Raw genomic sequence first — 16,465 nt, 5'->3', positions numbered from 1 at the left:
AGAAAGCATACTTTTTAGCATTAATAAAAATGGTAGCTAAAAATTCAATGACATACAGCCTATTGACATAGAATTGTAATAAATTTTAAAAATTATCCTCCTGAAATTACTATCATTTGATATACTTAATTTTTTAAAGATTTTATTTATTTATTCATGAGAGACACAGAGAGAAGCAGAGACATAGGCAGAGAGAGAAGGAGGTTTCTCACAGGGAGCCCAATGTGGGGCTCAATCCGGGGACCCCAGGATTAGGCCCTGAGCTGAAGGCAGATGCTGAACCACTGAGCCACCCAGGCATCCTGATATGCTTTAGTATTAAAATCACCTTAAAATCTGAAATATCATGACTTCTCTAATATACTACACGTATTAAGAAAAAGAATACTATAACCTTAATTTCAGCAAAACTTGATTATCTTGCTTGATATTATACACCTCTGCATTGTCTTTCAAAAGCTGAAAATTCAAAGTCTTTGTGGAGAAGAGGTTAATGATAAAATTAGCCTAATGAATTATTTAAAGCAAACCATAAACCTGATAAACACTAATCTCTTATTAGATAAAATAGAAAGAGACAGGCTTTAGGTTTGCATTGAATTGAGTTCAAATCTCAACCCCTCCCTAAAGCTTCCTTATCAGTAGAGTAGAATGTAATGCTTCACCTTCAGGGTTTTTTAGAAAACGAGAAATAAAAATATAAATAATCTAGCCTAGAATTGATCACATAGAGGATGCTGAACAGATAGTAACTCATGTTCTTACAATTAATACATAACTAGATGTTCACTTAATGAGTTTTGCTTAAGCTCTTGAGTGCTAAGACAGAAAAGGAAGTATATACAGGGAGGTATATACTTTCTATGCCCTTGGGGAGTCTAGACATAAATATTTGTTAACAAGCAAGAAGACTTTTGAGAGAACCTGGGTATTGCCATTTCCCCATCATACAGAGAAAGTCTCTAGTGGAAGAGAATGAAACCACTCTGCAGAGAAAGGCAAATGCCTTTCTACGTGTGTGAATGAAGAAAAACATAGGCCATCTGAGTGTTTTAGTCACTTGCAGATTTATCCCGTACTTCTTGTGGTTTAATAATATTTCATCTATTACTTAAAATCTATGAGCCAACAAAAGCCTCAAATTTTTTTAAAAAAGATTTTATTTATTTACTCATGAAAGACACAGAGAGAGAGGCAGAGACACAGGCAAAGAGAGAAGCAGGCTCCCTGCGTGCAAGGAGCCCGATGTGGGACTAGATCCTATGACCCTGGGCTCACGCCCTGAGCCAAAGACAGATGCTGAACCACTAAGCCACCCAGGTGCCCCTCAATTTTTAACTTAAGCCAGGAGGTTAGGTTTTGACCACTTGCAAAGAAAAAAAGAAAACAACTAAATATTTCCATTAGGTCAATAACATGAACTTGAAGAAAACCTACATTTAAGTACTGACTCAGTTTGTAATAGGATGGAGAAAATCACAACCTCTTGAAATCTCATGGTCTGCATGTATAAACTGGGCTTTGTCAAAATTAAGTACTTTTATTTTCATGATTTCTACTTAAAGTAATTTTTAAAAACTCTTTTTCCTAGTTATCTAGTTACTTACATGCATATAGCCAGGGAACTACTGTTTTTATGTGAGGAAAAGACTGCAAATGCCAAGTTAGCAAAGCAAAACCCACAGAATCAATTCAAGGTTCTGACCAAGGACCTCCTGGTTCTAATTTTACCTTCACTGTGTTATTGTGAGATCACAGGTAAATAACTCAATCTTTCTCTTTTCTCAGAGATGATGATAGCCCGAAATGATCTGTCTACCGATATTGTAAAATACCTTCTAAATGTTTAAGTTTGTTATATTATTTATCTTGATTAAATGTGAAGTACAGAGTTCAAGGGTGTTAAATTTACTGGCAATTATTTCCCAATAAAATAGTATAAAATGTTTCCTTCTGGTTTATCGGGGTTTTATTCTCCTTCATATTCTTGTCCTTTGCTATTGGAATGAATAAATGCCAAAGCTTGTGAGTAATTTAAGACAAAATCACATTATTTTAAAATACAGTATCATTCTTCCTTGAAAATACACCAATTCTGGATTCATTTAGGTCTTTGTGTGGTCTCTTAAATATAGAATATTTTGAGTTCTGCTCTCCTTATGTAATTCGTTTAGTTGGTTGCTACCACGTAATTAATATGAAGCTATTCTATTTAGAGTATTAAAAAAGAAACACATATTTGACAGCTTGCATTTTCCAGTTCAGCTACTAATTAAAAAAAAAAAAAGAAAGAAAGCTCAGCGCTTATTTGAGAATGTCACTTTGTAAGATCTGCACAATGCGCAAGATATATATAATCATTCAGAGCACCAAAAATAAAATAAAAGGTGACATATGCACTATACAGCCTCACCATCATCTACTCACTTAGAGCTTAAAATTTTTTGATAATATGAATATTCTAGAGACAGATCCTGGAATAGGGAAAAGACAATGGACCATGATAGCAAGCTCTGATGTTAATTTTGTATCTGGCAACTTCTACAATATAGGAATTGTTAAGTCTTATCTGGATAGGACTTTCCTAATCTATAAACCAAAGAATTTTGGGTAAATTATTTTTAGTATCCTTTTGAGTAATACATTTTAGAACCCTAACTCTAAGTATCTTATTTACATTATAGAAGGTTTACATTTTTCCAAATATGAAGTAGAACAAAATATAGTTAGTACTCAACTTTTTGGAACATAATATAATCTTTCAATCATGTTACTGATTAATAATTGAAGAATTGCAAATTACTTGAATAAGCAAAAAATTCTTCAATCACCCCAAGTGTCACAAACATATTCATTTACATGAAATTTTTTTCTTACATCAAATAGGAAAAAATGAACATTAACTTTTTTATGAGTGCAGAAGAATTCTCTATTAGGTATTTACTGGTGGTAGCTTAAACAATACAGCATTGTGTAAGGAATGTTTTACTCAATACTGTTTATATCCTAGAATTACAATATAGGAATTTATTAAGGAAAATTCAGGTTTGTCATGAAGATTTATAGATAAGGATATTCATGGTTGTATTATTGCAAAATAAGAAAATTTACAAAGGCATAAACTGAAGGAATTTTTTGCTCGCAACACACTGGAGGAGATTTACCTCTTACTTACTTTTTGCCTATTACTCTAGAAATCATCTAGCTGCCTACCTACGTTATAGAATATTTTTTATTTTTGCAAAAAAGGAAATCATATATACTATACTGCTACTTTACATATCACAAATACAGTCATATTTACTCCAATAGCCCTAATGACTATGAGATAAAAATCTCACCGTTGAGTTTAACAACTCTCAGTGGTTCCCAAAGGTAGGCATCATGAAGTCTGCAGTTTTATGATGTTATAAGCAATGACTTAATTACTTTTTTGAGGATATACCTATATAAAGTTGTTTTCAGATACTTGTTACGCATATTCTACACAGTGCATATGAAAAATCATGATTTATAATTTTGAATGATTAGCCACTTGAAGTGATTTTCCCATTTCTATTCCTAAAGTCACCTTGGAAATGTCATTATTATTTAGTAAATTAAATAATATTCTGTTTAAAAGTAAATAAAACTTACTTTTAATAAGGTTATCTTAAGGCTTATGGATGCAGTTAAGTGCCTCATATTTTGTTATAGATAATACAACACCAATAAAAAGGATTAAACTAGAAATAAGTTCACACATTTTAAGAACTATTGTACCAAAATTCCACTGATTTATTTAAGATTAATTTTAACTCAAAAAGGAAAATAAAAAAATCTGAAATTTAAAAGTATATCATTTTAGGAATCTTCTTCATGTTGGAGCCATAGAAATAAAAATTGGAATCAAGACATGCTTCTGATAAGTTGTTGATGCAAAAAATTATATTTCAACACATTATGTATCTCTTTAATTCCCTTGCAGAGCAAGAGTTTTCACACACAGCAGTTGAAAACTAGGTTTTAAAAAGAATTTCTCTTCATAGTAAAAGATTTTTACTCAAATATCAGTTTAATAACATTGTAAAGTTAATAAGATATTGACAAACAAGGTATTTCTACACTTTATCAAAGAACTACTAGCTATTTCAGGGAAATATATGAAAAGATTTGATTCTATGTCAACATAGACCTTTAATGTCCCCACAAATAACTCTGAATTTAATTTTCATAACTCTATACACTGAGAAAACGACCATTTGTCTGATTATACAGATCTTGGTAATCTTACCTTTATCCTTTATCTGCTCAGGAGCTAAGAGAGTGGGCTCTAAAGCGTGAATCACAGCTTCCTTCAGCTGTGGCTCATAGGCAAATGACGGACTCAGCTCTTCAAGCTTTCCTTGTTTTATGGGCAAACTATAAATACTAAAACGTGTTTACAAAAAACATAGTGCATGCATTAAATATGATCATGCAAGCATGTATAAATGGGACTTAGTATACCTCTTGATAATAATAATATGCTCAATAAAATATTATTATATTTTCCTTTAAGGTATTATATCATTAAATCCACATTCTAAATGTAAGCAAATCACTCACAAGCTTTGTAATTCAACTACTATTAGTTATATTTATATACAATACACCTCAGAATCAAATAAAACATATTAATATAATGTGACACCTCCCAGAAACAATGTACACATTCCAGAACAAACACTCGGACCAGATTACAGGTATCCTAATTCATAGGCCACGGTTTATAATGCTTTTCTGCTTGTACTCAAAAAGTTTTATGGCACTAGTGAGCAGCTGCCAGATGCCCCTGAAAGTGAAATCTATAAGCAGATAGGGCAATGGAGCTCAAGTGTAGCTCCTGGCCCAGCAGTATCAGCATCACCTGGAACTTGTTAGAAATGTTAATATTTAGGCCCCAGGCCAGATCTACTAAATCTGAATTCTAGGGGTGAGGTCCAGCAATGTGATTTTGAGCAGGCCTTCCAGGTGATTCTGATGCAGGCTCTATTTTGAGAGCCACTGGTTTACACTAGATACCAGGTCACTGTTGGCTAGAAAAATCTGGCAAAAAATGTTTGTAAATGTTCAGCTCCTGACAACCCCCAGGCCTCGATATCCTCACAAATAGGAAAGATATAGGTTGTTTCACACCAGAAGGGTCAACTTCACCAACCCCCAGGAAGGAATAAACACAAGAAAAATAGAGAAGGAAGATATTCTTCTCAAGATTAAAACAGACCAAAAACTCCAGAATAACATGAAACAACAAACGAGTCAGCCAAACTGAAAAACATATCCCATTGCTAGAGAGGCGAGTCAATACTTTACATTTTTATTGACACTTTTCCCCCAAGTCCATCAATTTTAGAGGAACAATATTTTGAAAATATATAGTAGGGGCACCTGGTTGACTCAGTGGTTGAGCATCTGTCTTTGGCTCAGGGCATGATCCCAGAGTCCTGGGATCAAATCCCACATCAGGCTACCCACAGGGATCCTGCTTCTCCCTCTACCTATATCTCTGCCTCTCTCTGTGTCTCTCATGAATAAATGAAATATTAAAAAAATATATATATAGTAAACTATTTCACTTAGAAACTGGTTAAGTTACAAAAAAATGAGGTGCTTTAATTTGTGAAGTACTGTAAAATGAATAGCATTATGATTTCCTCTGCTGTCCTATATGGTAGCCACAGACCACATGTGGCTTTTTAAACAAAAAATTTAAATTACTTAAAATAAAAAATTTAGTTTCTCACTTCTAATAGTGTCATTTCAAGTACTTAAACAGTTATATGTGGCTAATGGATAGCATATTTGAAAATCCATGTGTGGGACATTTCCATCATCACTGAAAATTTTGATGAATATTACTGATTTAGGCAAATGTCATGATTTATACTTTGTCTATAATAGGCACTTTGTTTATTTATTTCTTGGCCTAATTACTTAATTATTTATTTCTACTCTGGTTTGTTCCATAAATAATTTAATGCAACACAGATAAAATATGAATAAGCACCTGGAGTAAGCTATGAGAAGACTATAATTACAAAAAAGATAAGAAATACAAGATGAAGTTATGGGACAGGAATCCATGCTTCCTGCAGATTTTCTATAGGTAAAATTAGAAATTATGATTTCTAGTAGCCAATTTAGGAAGGAGGCAAAAACCAAATTGTTATATTTGGGAGGTTCACACAAGAGAAACTGACAAGTACCCCATTCTCCCAGGAGAAAGAAACACAGTTACTCAAGTTCTAAAACTTACCAGATATTTATTTTGTGATTCTCATAAGAAAATATGAATTAAGTATAAAAATATGGTCTTACCATCATTTCTATATTAAAATGATGAATTTCATCAAACTATTTCACATAATGTCCCTCTGTAATATCAGCAATCATACCAATGCTCATTTAGGATAATAAATCCTCTGGGATAACAAATGAATGGAAGCATTTAGCAAACAATGGAGGGTCTAAATTCACAGAACTACTTTAGAATAATTAGTCTTATAGGCCTTCTCTATGTTATTTGGTACACTTATGATTTTAAGAATTTTATAGGTATGTTACAGAACCCCACAAAGGATATTCAAATAAATTTGAATATAATGTAGGGGTTTCATTTAACTTGTACATATGTGTTCACACACCAATTGGCTATTACCCAAGTAATGGGGGCCAGTGAGAATTGTAAATTGTATAGGATATATTTCACAAAGAGTCTCATTCACTTAATATTTGGATAGATGTAATTAATCAATGATTTCAAGATTATATTCTTTGAAAGGTCCCAGAACATCTTGTCCCATTTTTGGTTAAAAAATAAAGTTATATACTTTACATGCCAACCAGGAAAGAGGCTGTATTAGTCTCTTGCTTTGAAAATTGATGAGATTGAAAATTATGTGTAACTGAATAAAAAATCAGTCTACTTCCCAATATTTATTTATATACGGGAATGATCTTGGGCTAGAACCTTTGCAAACACTCAATGAATACTTGTCTACTAGCATGAGTAACATCACTAGCAACCAGGGGCCTGGTGGACAACTAGTGTTTAAAGATAACTCATTGATAGTACAACGTTAGGCTGGATGGAAGGGGTGTTGGGTCATGCCAAAGAACTTAGATTTGGCCCCTTCCATTTTACTGGAAACTAATTTCAATATATTTGCAAAAGATACAAATATATAAATAGGTATGGCATGGCTGACAGAATTTAAATTAAAAAAATATATCAGACAAAAATGTTCAATATAATTATTTGTTAATATTTAATATGTATGAAAGTGTTAATATTAATCTAAGTGTTAAACTTAATTAACTATATGCTTAAGTCTTTTATAACAATTTTTGTGTGTATTTTGTTTAAAAGTAAATTCATTATGAGCCATAAATGATATGGGCTGCTACAAAGTCTAATGCCTTTTTTTTTTTTTTTGGTCATAGCAATAAAAGCCTCATGTAAAGTTCAAGGAAATACTGAGAAATTATCACTGGGCTCTGCACTGATATTTTGTTTGTCTGAGCAGCAAGTTTTAAAACAGACGCTGACAAGTTATTGATGTCTAAAAACATATGCTAAGATTGATGAAAGTCATCTGAGTAGCATTTGCAATAACAATGAGATTGAGATGACAATCAGAGCGGCTGGAGGAAACTCAACCTGGCAAGCCAGGATGTTATTTGGGAATGGTGAAACACAGAGTAATGGATCTAGGATTAATGAGGTGAGTATTCCTCATTTTAGAAAGCCATTATCATAGAGAAGTTACAACATCAAGCTAAGGAAAGTGAAATTGTCAAGAGAAAGCAGAGTCCCCTTCTTACAGGAATTGGTTTCCAGACTGGACAGTAGTTTTCTGGGAGCAGATGTTCAGGTGGACCCTAACAAGGACGGTGGGACAGACTGGGTATTTAAGAATAGGTGGAAATCTAGAATTTAGAATTGAAGTGTCCAGGTAGAGCTAGATTAACATTATTTAAGATAAATGCATGAATTTAAGTAATTTAAGAATTACTTAAATCATTTTTGTTTAAGTTTAGGTAATGATTTATGGCTATTACACTAATTAAATGACAACTGAAACACAGTTCTACCCTCCTGCATCCTTGGCAGAAATTGCTATATACTCCTGACACTCTTACTCACTGAGAAGTCACATGGCCTACAAATCATTTTTATTTTTAAAACAGCACTTCAGGGATCCCTGGGTGGCGCAGCGGTTTAGCGCCTGCCTTTGGCCCAGGGCGTGATCCTGGAGACCCGGGATCGAATCCCACGTCGGGCTTCCGGTGCATGGAGCCTGCTTCTCCCTCTGCCTGTGTCTCTGCCTCTCTCTCTTTCACTGTGTGCCTATCATAAATAAAATAAAATAAAAAAATAGTAAAAAAAAAAAAAATAAAAAAAAAAAATAAAACAGCACTTCAGGTCAACACTACGTTCAGAAGAACTAGAACATATAAAATGTAGAGACTGTGTAGACTGGTATCGAAGAAGGCGGGAGGGATTAAAAATAAGAAGATAGGAATGTGAACGGTAAAATATTCATATGGCATCTTACCATTCTTGAAGAGAGCTCTTACCTGGCATTCACAAAAGCAATAATCAGCGTAAATATGATGGTTATAAGCACAAACTCAGGAATCAGTTTGAATCCTAGTTCCATCAATTACCACCTGTACTAACTTAGCAAATTGTACAGCTTCTCTATACCTTTCATTATCTGTAAAATAACTGGGATGTTGTGAGAAGTAATGAGTTAATACATCTGAATTGGTGATAGCAGTGCGTGGTGCAAAGTCAAGGCTCTAGGAATACCAACTATTATCATTACAAATGTTTGAATATAATTTTAAAACAGACAAGGTTGGCAAGACAAGGTAGCAAACTATCACAGCATATGTCTGGAATAAAATTAAGCTAGATTTGAATTGTGCCTCTACCATTTATTAGTGGGATGTTTTTAGCCAATTTAAGCATTAGTCTCCTCACTTCTAGAGGGAAATCACCCTACTTGCCTCTTAATTTATTATAAGGTTTAAGCACAACACACACACACACACACACACACACAGAATTCATAATACAGAATTTGAAATAGAGCAGAATCTTGATAAATGAATGGTATTAAGATCATTGTTGTTGTTTTTTAAGATCATTGTTGTTAACACAAGTTATGAACTTGAGTCACCTCACTGTTTCTTTGCCATAGAATGAGTGAACTATAATCTTTGTCATATAAAATATAAGTAAAACTTAATGTGAAATAAACCTTATTTGAAGTTGTTTCCTTGCCAGAGTTGCAAGGACATATAACTTCTGAATTTGTCAATAATATTTTTCACATAATTTGCCCTCCTTTCAAGAAAGAAGAAAGGCAAGTATCAACAATGGCAGCCATGCATGTGTGCGTGTGTGTATGTATATATATATATATACACATACATATATATATAGTGACAATCAATGATAATTGCATTTCAAAATGTCTAAACAGCAGTTTAAAAAAATAATTGTAGATTTACTATTGTTGTTATTTAGAAATATCTCCTCAAACTTATCTAAAACCTTTTGCGTTTAAAAATTTTCCACTCCAATATCCGAGGCTAAAAATAAGTGAATAATGCACGATCAAAGGAGTGATTTTAATTGCTTTTCTCTGACTTTAATAACTTGAAGCACAGAATTTAATAACCTCAAGCACTGGAGGAGTCTATCAAAATGTCAATGAAATGCCTATTAAAACAGAGATAAACAAAGCACAGATACCATACTAAGTGTAGCCCAATCCTGATAAGTGGTAATAAAATTTAACTGGGTGCTTTTGTACTGAATTTTATCCGAAAATCTCAGTGACTTTTAGAAATGTTAATTTAGTCCCAGGTCATTATTTTGAGGATGTTTTGAAAGAATCGGGGTATCCTTTCTTCTAAAGCAGAAGCACAGTGTGTTGGGGGGAATCCTTACACATCTACTTGTTACTGGAAAAAAATATAAAGACTAGACCAACAGATCCAGAGATTATCAATGGGAAAATAGAATTTTGTCTGAAGATTCTGAAGCGTACATTAATCTGCTTAGAAGTTTGATATATGATTATAACTTATAATAGCTATTTAAATGTTTGGGGAAAAAAGGTTGTGACTCATGTGAGATACGGACCTGAGGACTGGATAGCCAACCAGAGTCTCTTTGGAACAATAATTGTATGACTTTCACGTAAAAAATGCAGGAATAGCTCTAAAGTGTTGTGATGTAGAGTTTGTTGTACCATTTCTCTTTCTATAGCTTTTTCTTCTCGATCTTCAAATACATTCTTTAAGAGTTCTTACCTGCCAACACACCCCTTCCTCTCCAACATTTCTGGACTGTTCTCTGCATACAGCTAGATGGTGATATGAAGGAAATGTGTCTTAAGTAATGGAAATGTAACCTAGTTTTCAGAAAACTTGGGCTTTTAGCACATATTTTTATTATTGTGGGAAATACCAGAAAGGGAGACAGAACATGAAGACTCCTAACTCTGGGAAATGAACTAGGGGTGGTGAAAGGGGAGGTGGGTGGGGGGTGGGGGTGAATGGGTGACAGGCACTGAGGGGGGCACTTGACGGGATGAGCACTGGGTGTTATTCTGTACATTGGCAAATTGAACACCAATAAAAAATAAATTTATTATTTAAAAAAATCTCTTAATTTGAGTTATCTTTGTGAAATAAAGAGCTGGAGTTAAAATTTCTTCTGAATCTAACCCAATTATTGATATTTTCATAATCTGGTATTAATGCACATAAATATGCAAATGCTTACCACACTGACTTTAAAGATCATTCAAGAAAAAGTTGAGTGATTTTTATTTATTTTTTGTTTAGCTTTGTTTTATTTTTAGACAGTGTAAAATACTGATGTGGCAAATTTAAACCAGTAAAGAGTTTCTTTTTTATGGAGGAGGAAATATTTCCTGTATACTTTACATGATAGCTACCTAGTAATTGTATAAATATCCATCTCCATCTTTCTATTAGCCAGATAAGCTATGTTCTGCTACCCTAACATGTAGACTAATTTCAACAGAAGAAGTTTATTTCTTAATTACATGCCTCATGTGGGTTGACAGTGGAAGCCTCTGCTCATTGCTATCACACACAAAATCAGGCTGTTTAAAGGCCTCATTCTGACACATGCTTCACAATTACTATAATATGAGAAGAGAAGGCCAGAAAATTGGCCATCAAAAATAAACTCTCTGGCCCAAAATGACACACATCACATATCTACTCATATATCACTGGTTAGAAATAATCACATGGCTATATACAAGCTCAGTGACAAAAAAAAAAAAAAAAAAAAAGGTGTTCATACACTCAACATTGACTAAAAATAGCAAGTTAATTATGTAAAATGTGTCTAATTGTGCATCAACCTATTCATCTTTTTTGCATAGTGCAATGCACTGGATATCTTTTTCACTGAATATCTATGGCAACTTTGAAGGTATTCTCTAAACCTGGACTCAACCAACACTTGAGAGATTAAAACATCAAAATGCATTACAAGGATCATTGAACAAAGGGGGATTTTGAATATGAAGCTGGTATTTCATTTTGAAAGTATCAGAACTTGCCAATGGAGTTAGGACCCTGGAGTACTGTAACTCACAATCCATGCCCTAGAATTTCATGCCTGTTGAACCAGAACTCAACAATAAAAAGAGATCTAATTGCTCACCCTAGAGATGTTTTCTAATTCCTTAAGATCAATCATTCATGAGCTGAGATTTATTTAAACATACCCATGGCATGAAAGAGTCCATGATACTTCCTAAATACAAGATTCTATGTCTCAAAAACGAAAATTGAAACGGGATACTCTTTCCCACATCGAAATTAACTTATAAATAAAATAGAAAGTTCATACTTCTACTTCGCAGTCATATTTCAAAGTCATCAGATTGAATCTGAAGAGGTTATTAGAAAATGTTCTTCCTTTATCATTTAAACATTATTTTAAAGAAGATTATAATGAACATTCATTTTATACAGTAAGGCTGAATCATAGCTACCAAACAAACCTGTGGCCTTCCTATTACAATTTTAAACACCAGTACATCAGGTGTCATTTATTTTGTCACCGTAGCAACCCACACTAAACACATTATTCTGAGAGAATAACTGTCTCATAATACATCAGGTATCTAATACTTCAGGTATCTATGATGCTTCACGACATGGATTGAAACATTCTAGAAATATAAAGAAAATGTTTAGAAGAGTCATGTCTTGTTTTCAAGAAAAGCAGTATTTATTTTAGTTAGGTGAACAACTTCTAGTTTGTACACAGGTTTTGTCATAAAATCTTATTTATAGGTATGTTATTTGGGGTTCTAAATTGGTTTTCTCAAAAGTGCAATGCAATGTTATGTCTAGCAGTTTCTTCTCACAAAATTCCATTTAGCCCATGTTGTATTTGAGCTAAATTACTGATATAGCTCCTCTATTCCGGATCTAACATAAAATTTACCAAAAGATGCATGAGGGAGAAAAGAGAGAAATGGGATTTCCTAAGTATTGAAATAAGAAGTATTCATCTTGGGACACTTGGGTGGCTCAGCGGTTGAGCATCTGCCTTTGCCTCAGGGTGTGATCCCGGAGTCCTAGGATTGAGTCCCACATGGGGCTCCCTGTGGGGAGCCTGCTTCTCCCTCTGACTGTCTCTGCCTCTCTCTCTCCATGTCTTTCATGAGTGAATAAATAAAATATTTTTTAAAAAAGAAGTATTCATCTTCAGCTTCTTCCTATATAATTCCTTTGCGCCTCTCCAACCTCCATGAACTTCTACCCCTGCTTCAGGCACTCATCTCACACCCTTGAATCACCTTAGCCTCCCAGATTAGATTGTGATGTTTTGGAGTTAGGACAGTAAGCAAAAATATGGAGGTTAATTCAAATAACTTTCCGCATTTCCTCTGATCTTAGGTTTCACGGAGATAAAAATACTTTAAAAAGAATTTACATTAACATATTTATGACCAATGAATGTAGCAAATCTCAATAATAGGCTTTACAGACAGGTCTAAAAAGATAGAGAATTCCAGGCTCTGTTAGAGAGAAATTTGTGTTAGTAGCCTTAATACTCATGGTATATTTTTGGGAGTCTGTACTTTTCCTAAGCACTACTAATTTATCAGATTTTTTAATAGCTTTATTGCTTCATCTACATATTACAGATTCTCTAAAAGTTATATGCATTTCATATTTAATTAGAGGTTAATAGATTCTTATAAATTTCAACAATCAATTTATTTTTATGATTTATTTTGTATTCTGATTGACATACATAATTAATCGGTAAAATGTTATTTTTTAAGATTTTTGCCTTGTAAACTCAAGAAACTCTCTAATTAAAATTATTCATAAACTTGATAGAAAAATAATAAGGTAATTTGAATATGAATTAAGCTATGCAAAATATCTAATAGTGTCTAAAAATCCATATCATATTTAAAATTTAAAATAAGAAGTAGCTCAACTAAATAGTAAATACTAAAATTCCATGTAGTATGATATAATGGTGATGGTATGTATTACACTTTTTTGCTGAACAATTAGCCAGGACATGAGTAAATACCCAAAAGAGTCCCCAAAAGAAAGTGAGAGTAAAAGGCAAAATCTGAAAAAGATATTAACAATACATTTATGTGACCAGGGTTTAGTATTCAGAAATAATACAGGACTATAAATAAATAAAATACTCTAAGAATAAAATATAAAGAAATATGCCATATTAATATGAAAAAATCAAATACCATAAAGAACATTAGATCTTGATCATAATTTTTACAGTAGCTTTAGGAACCTCCTTAAACTTTGAACCTTAAAAATGAAATCACTTTGATTATTATTTAGCATTTCCATTTAGGCAATGGAAAGGAAATTTCCCAAAGGAAATTTCCTGGGTATCTTCCCGATCTATCAGAACTGAGTGTTGTTCACTGCCCAAGGCACTTATACACAGCAAATGGCATGTGGATAAGATCAAAGAAGCAAGAGTAGGTGAGAGAGTTTTCATACCCCAATGCAGGTCTGACATCTGTAAAAGAAGAGTGGGAGGAAGGAGGATTGGGTAGGAGGACTCTCAGGCTATATAGTGTAGAACATAGAAACACTTTTATGAGACTAGATCATTTGGTCTATTCCAGTTCTGAAAAATTAGATGTTGAGATGTCTTATGTTTACTGCCCTGAGTAAGAATAGTTCACTCCTCAGAGAACTGAACTATTGCTTACATGCATCAGACCAGCTTATTAATTTACCAAATGCTTATGCTGATTATATATGTGTATGTATGTGTGCATACACATGCACACAATATATATATCTTGGTACTAATAACTCATCAGTATTACTGATGAATATGCTACACGGTAGAGTCATAAATATAGATGAAACAAGGTAGTTTCATTTGGTCATTTGCTTTGCTCTACCAAGTATATTCATTAATTCCACTTATTTTTATTGAGCACTTATATGGTGCAGAAAACTTTGCTAGGTCCTAGAGAAATAATATCCAACCAAAACTCATTTGATTCCTCATGGAGAGCACTTCCTAGTGAGCTGTTTATCACTTATTGCATAGAAGGAAGGAAACCAAGTGTATATGACAGTTTCTTCTTAAACACACACACACACACACACACACACTAATTTTACTCAGACGTTATTAACTATTTTTAATTGATTTTTAGAACTATATAAATAATTTGCCCTGGAGCATCAAGAGGAAGACCCATCTCTTTCAATCCCATTCATTTCAGAGACGAATAATTGTGTTAGCTTAATTGCTGCTTTAATTTGTGTCAGTTTTCATTTGGTTCTTACGGGTGGAGCAAATTAGTATTTGTGTCAAGAAATCTAGCCTCTTCTTTTTCTATTTTTTTAAGATTTTATTTATTTAGTTATGAGAGACACACAGAGAGAGAGGCAGAGACATAGGGAGAGGGAGAAGCAGGCTCCATGCAGGGAGCCTGATATGGGACTCAATCCTGGAACTCTGGGATTGCAGCCCGAGCCAAAGGCAGATGCTCAACTGCTGAGCACCCAGGCATCCCTTCTTTTTCTATTTTTCTATCTGTCAATACAAAATGGATTGTAGCAATACTCATAATTAGTCTTATAGCTGATTTTCCTTCCACTCTGTATGTATCATAGCTATAGGGCTGCAACACAACTTAATATTTGGTATTTCGTAAAATATAAGATAAAATTTTAAAATTCAAAATATTCTCTTAGGATCCTTGATCCAAGGACTTCATTCCTTAACTTTACATGAATTATGTGAGCTTTAATTGAATCATGACCATGGTTCAAATTGAGAACTTGAAATATTGGCAAGAGAGTAAAGAATTATTGCAAAGTGTATATAGAATTACTGCAAAATGTACACAAACTCAATTCAGTATTTAGCATTCAATGTATATCAATTGAGACATCACTGAGCAGTTTTATGAAATAATTTGTCAAATGAGTTTAGAAAATCTTGTGTTCAAGTAAACTATGAATAGATTTCTTTGCTGAACAATTTCTCTGAAATTTTATTATATTAATGTACAATTTCAAATTTTTAGAAAAGACTTTAATCCATAGCTTTTCTCTTTTTTTAAAAAAGATTTTATTTATTTATTCATAAGAGACAGAGAGAGAGAGAGAGACACAGGCAGAGGGAGAAGCAGGCTCCATGCAGGGAGCCCGAGGTGGGACTCAATCCCGCCAGGATCAGGCCCTGGGCTGAAGGCGGCGCTAAACCGCTGAGCCACCAGGGCTGCCTGCTTTTTTCTATTAATATTAATTTGTTCTTATCCCTTTTCTCCATGGTTTATAACACCTATTGACAATGTAATACATTTAATTTGTTCTGGCTTATAATTACAAAATTTTCAGAATTAAAAATTTGACTTGACTACATGATTATATTTAAATAATAGAAGATACAAGTAAAAAGTTTCTTTCTTACCTATTGTTCTTATTGTTTTGGAACCAAAACATGGCAAAGCACCAAGGAGAGAATCCATGATGTTTTTATATATAATCCAGGACCATGAAAAATATCTAGGCTGCCTAAGGTTTGAAAAAATAAACAGAGATATGAATAAATCAGAAGGAGGTCAGAAATATAGAAATAAGTAAAGTTGAGGAGGAAATGGTTAAAGTTAGTATGTGTGACAAAAACAATGGGAAAGAGGCAAAAGCATAAATAAAATGTCATGGATATAATTAAAAAAAAAAATAGAAATGATTGGGGTATGGAGAGACCAGTACCTGATTTTTGTCAAATGCTGAGAGGTGAGTTGAGGTTTGTGATCTAATGCCAACAATTTAACTGGACAACTACGTCTTTCTGACCATCCCTCCAGGTTGTACAATAGTAATTGTTGCAGGATGTATTAAGGGTTCC

At 33.4% G+C, this 16,465-nt stretch overlaps 1 long non-coding RNA gene across 1 annotated transcript; it reads right to left on the bottom strand.

The window, feature by feature from the left end:
• Positions 1–10,331: 10,331 nt before the first annotated feature.
• On the bottom strand, positions 10,332–16,419 carry LOC111091885. The gene is made up of 3 exons (XR_005376732.1): positions 16,330–16,419; positions 16,025–16,128; positions 10,332–10,403 (listed from the first exon to the last, which is right to left on the bottom strand). It is a non-coding gene; the product is annotated as an uncharacterized LOC111091885 (long non-coding RNA).
• Positions 16,420–16,465: the final 46 nt, after the last annotated feature.

This window comes from Canis lupus, chromosome 23 (genome assembly GCF_011100685.1).
Source record: "Canis lupus familiaris isolate Mischka breed German Shepherd chromosome 23, alternate assembly UU_Cfam_GSD_1.0, whole genome shotgun sequence".
Taxonomy (NCBI): Eukaryota; Metazoa; Chordata; class Mammalia; order Carnivora; family Canidae; genus Canis; species Canis lupus.
Note: the sequence above shows the minus strand (reverse complement) of the source record. Positions and strands in the feature narration are given on the sequence as shown.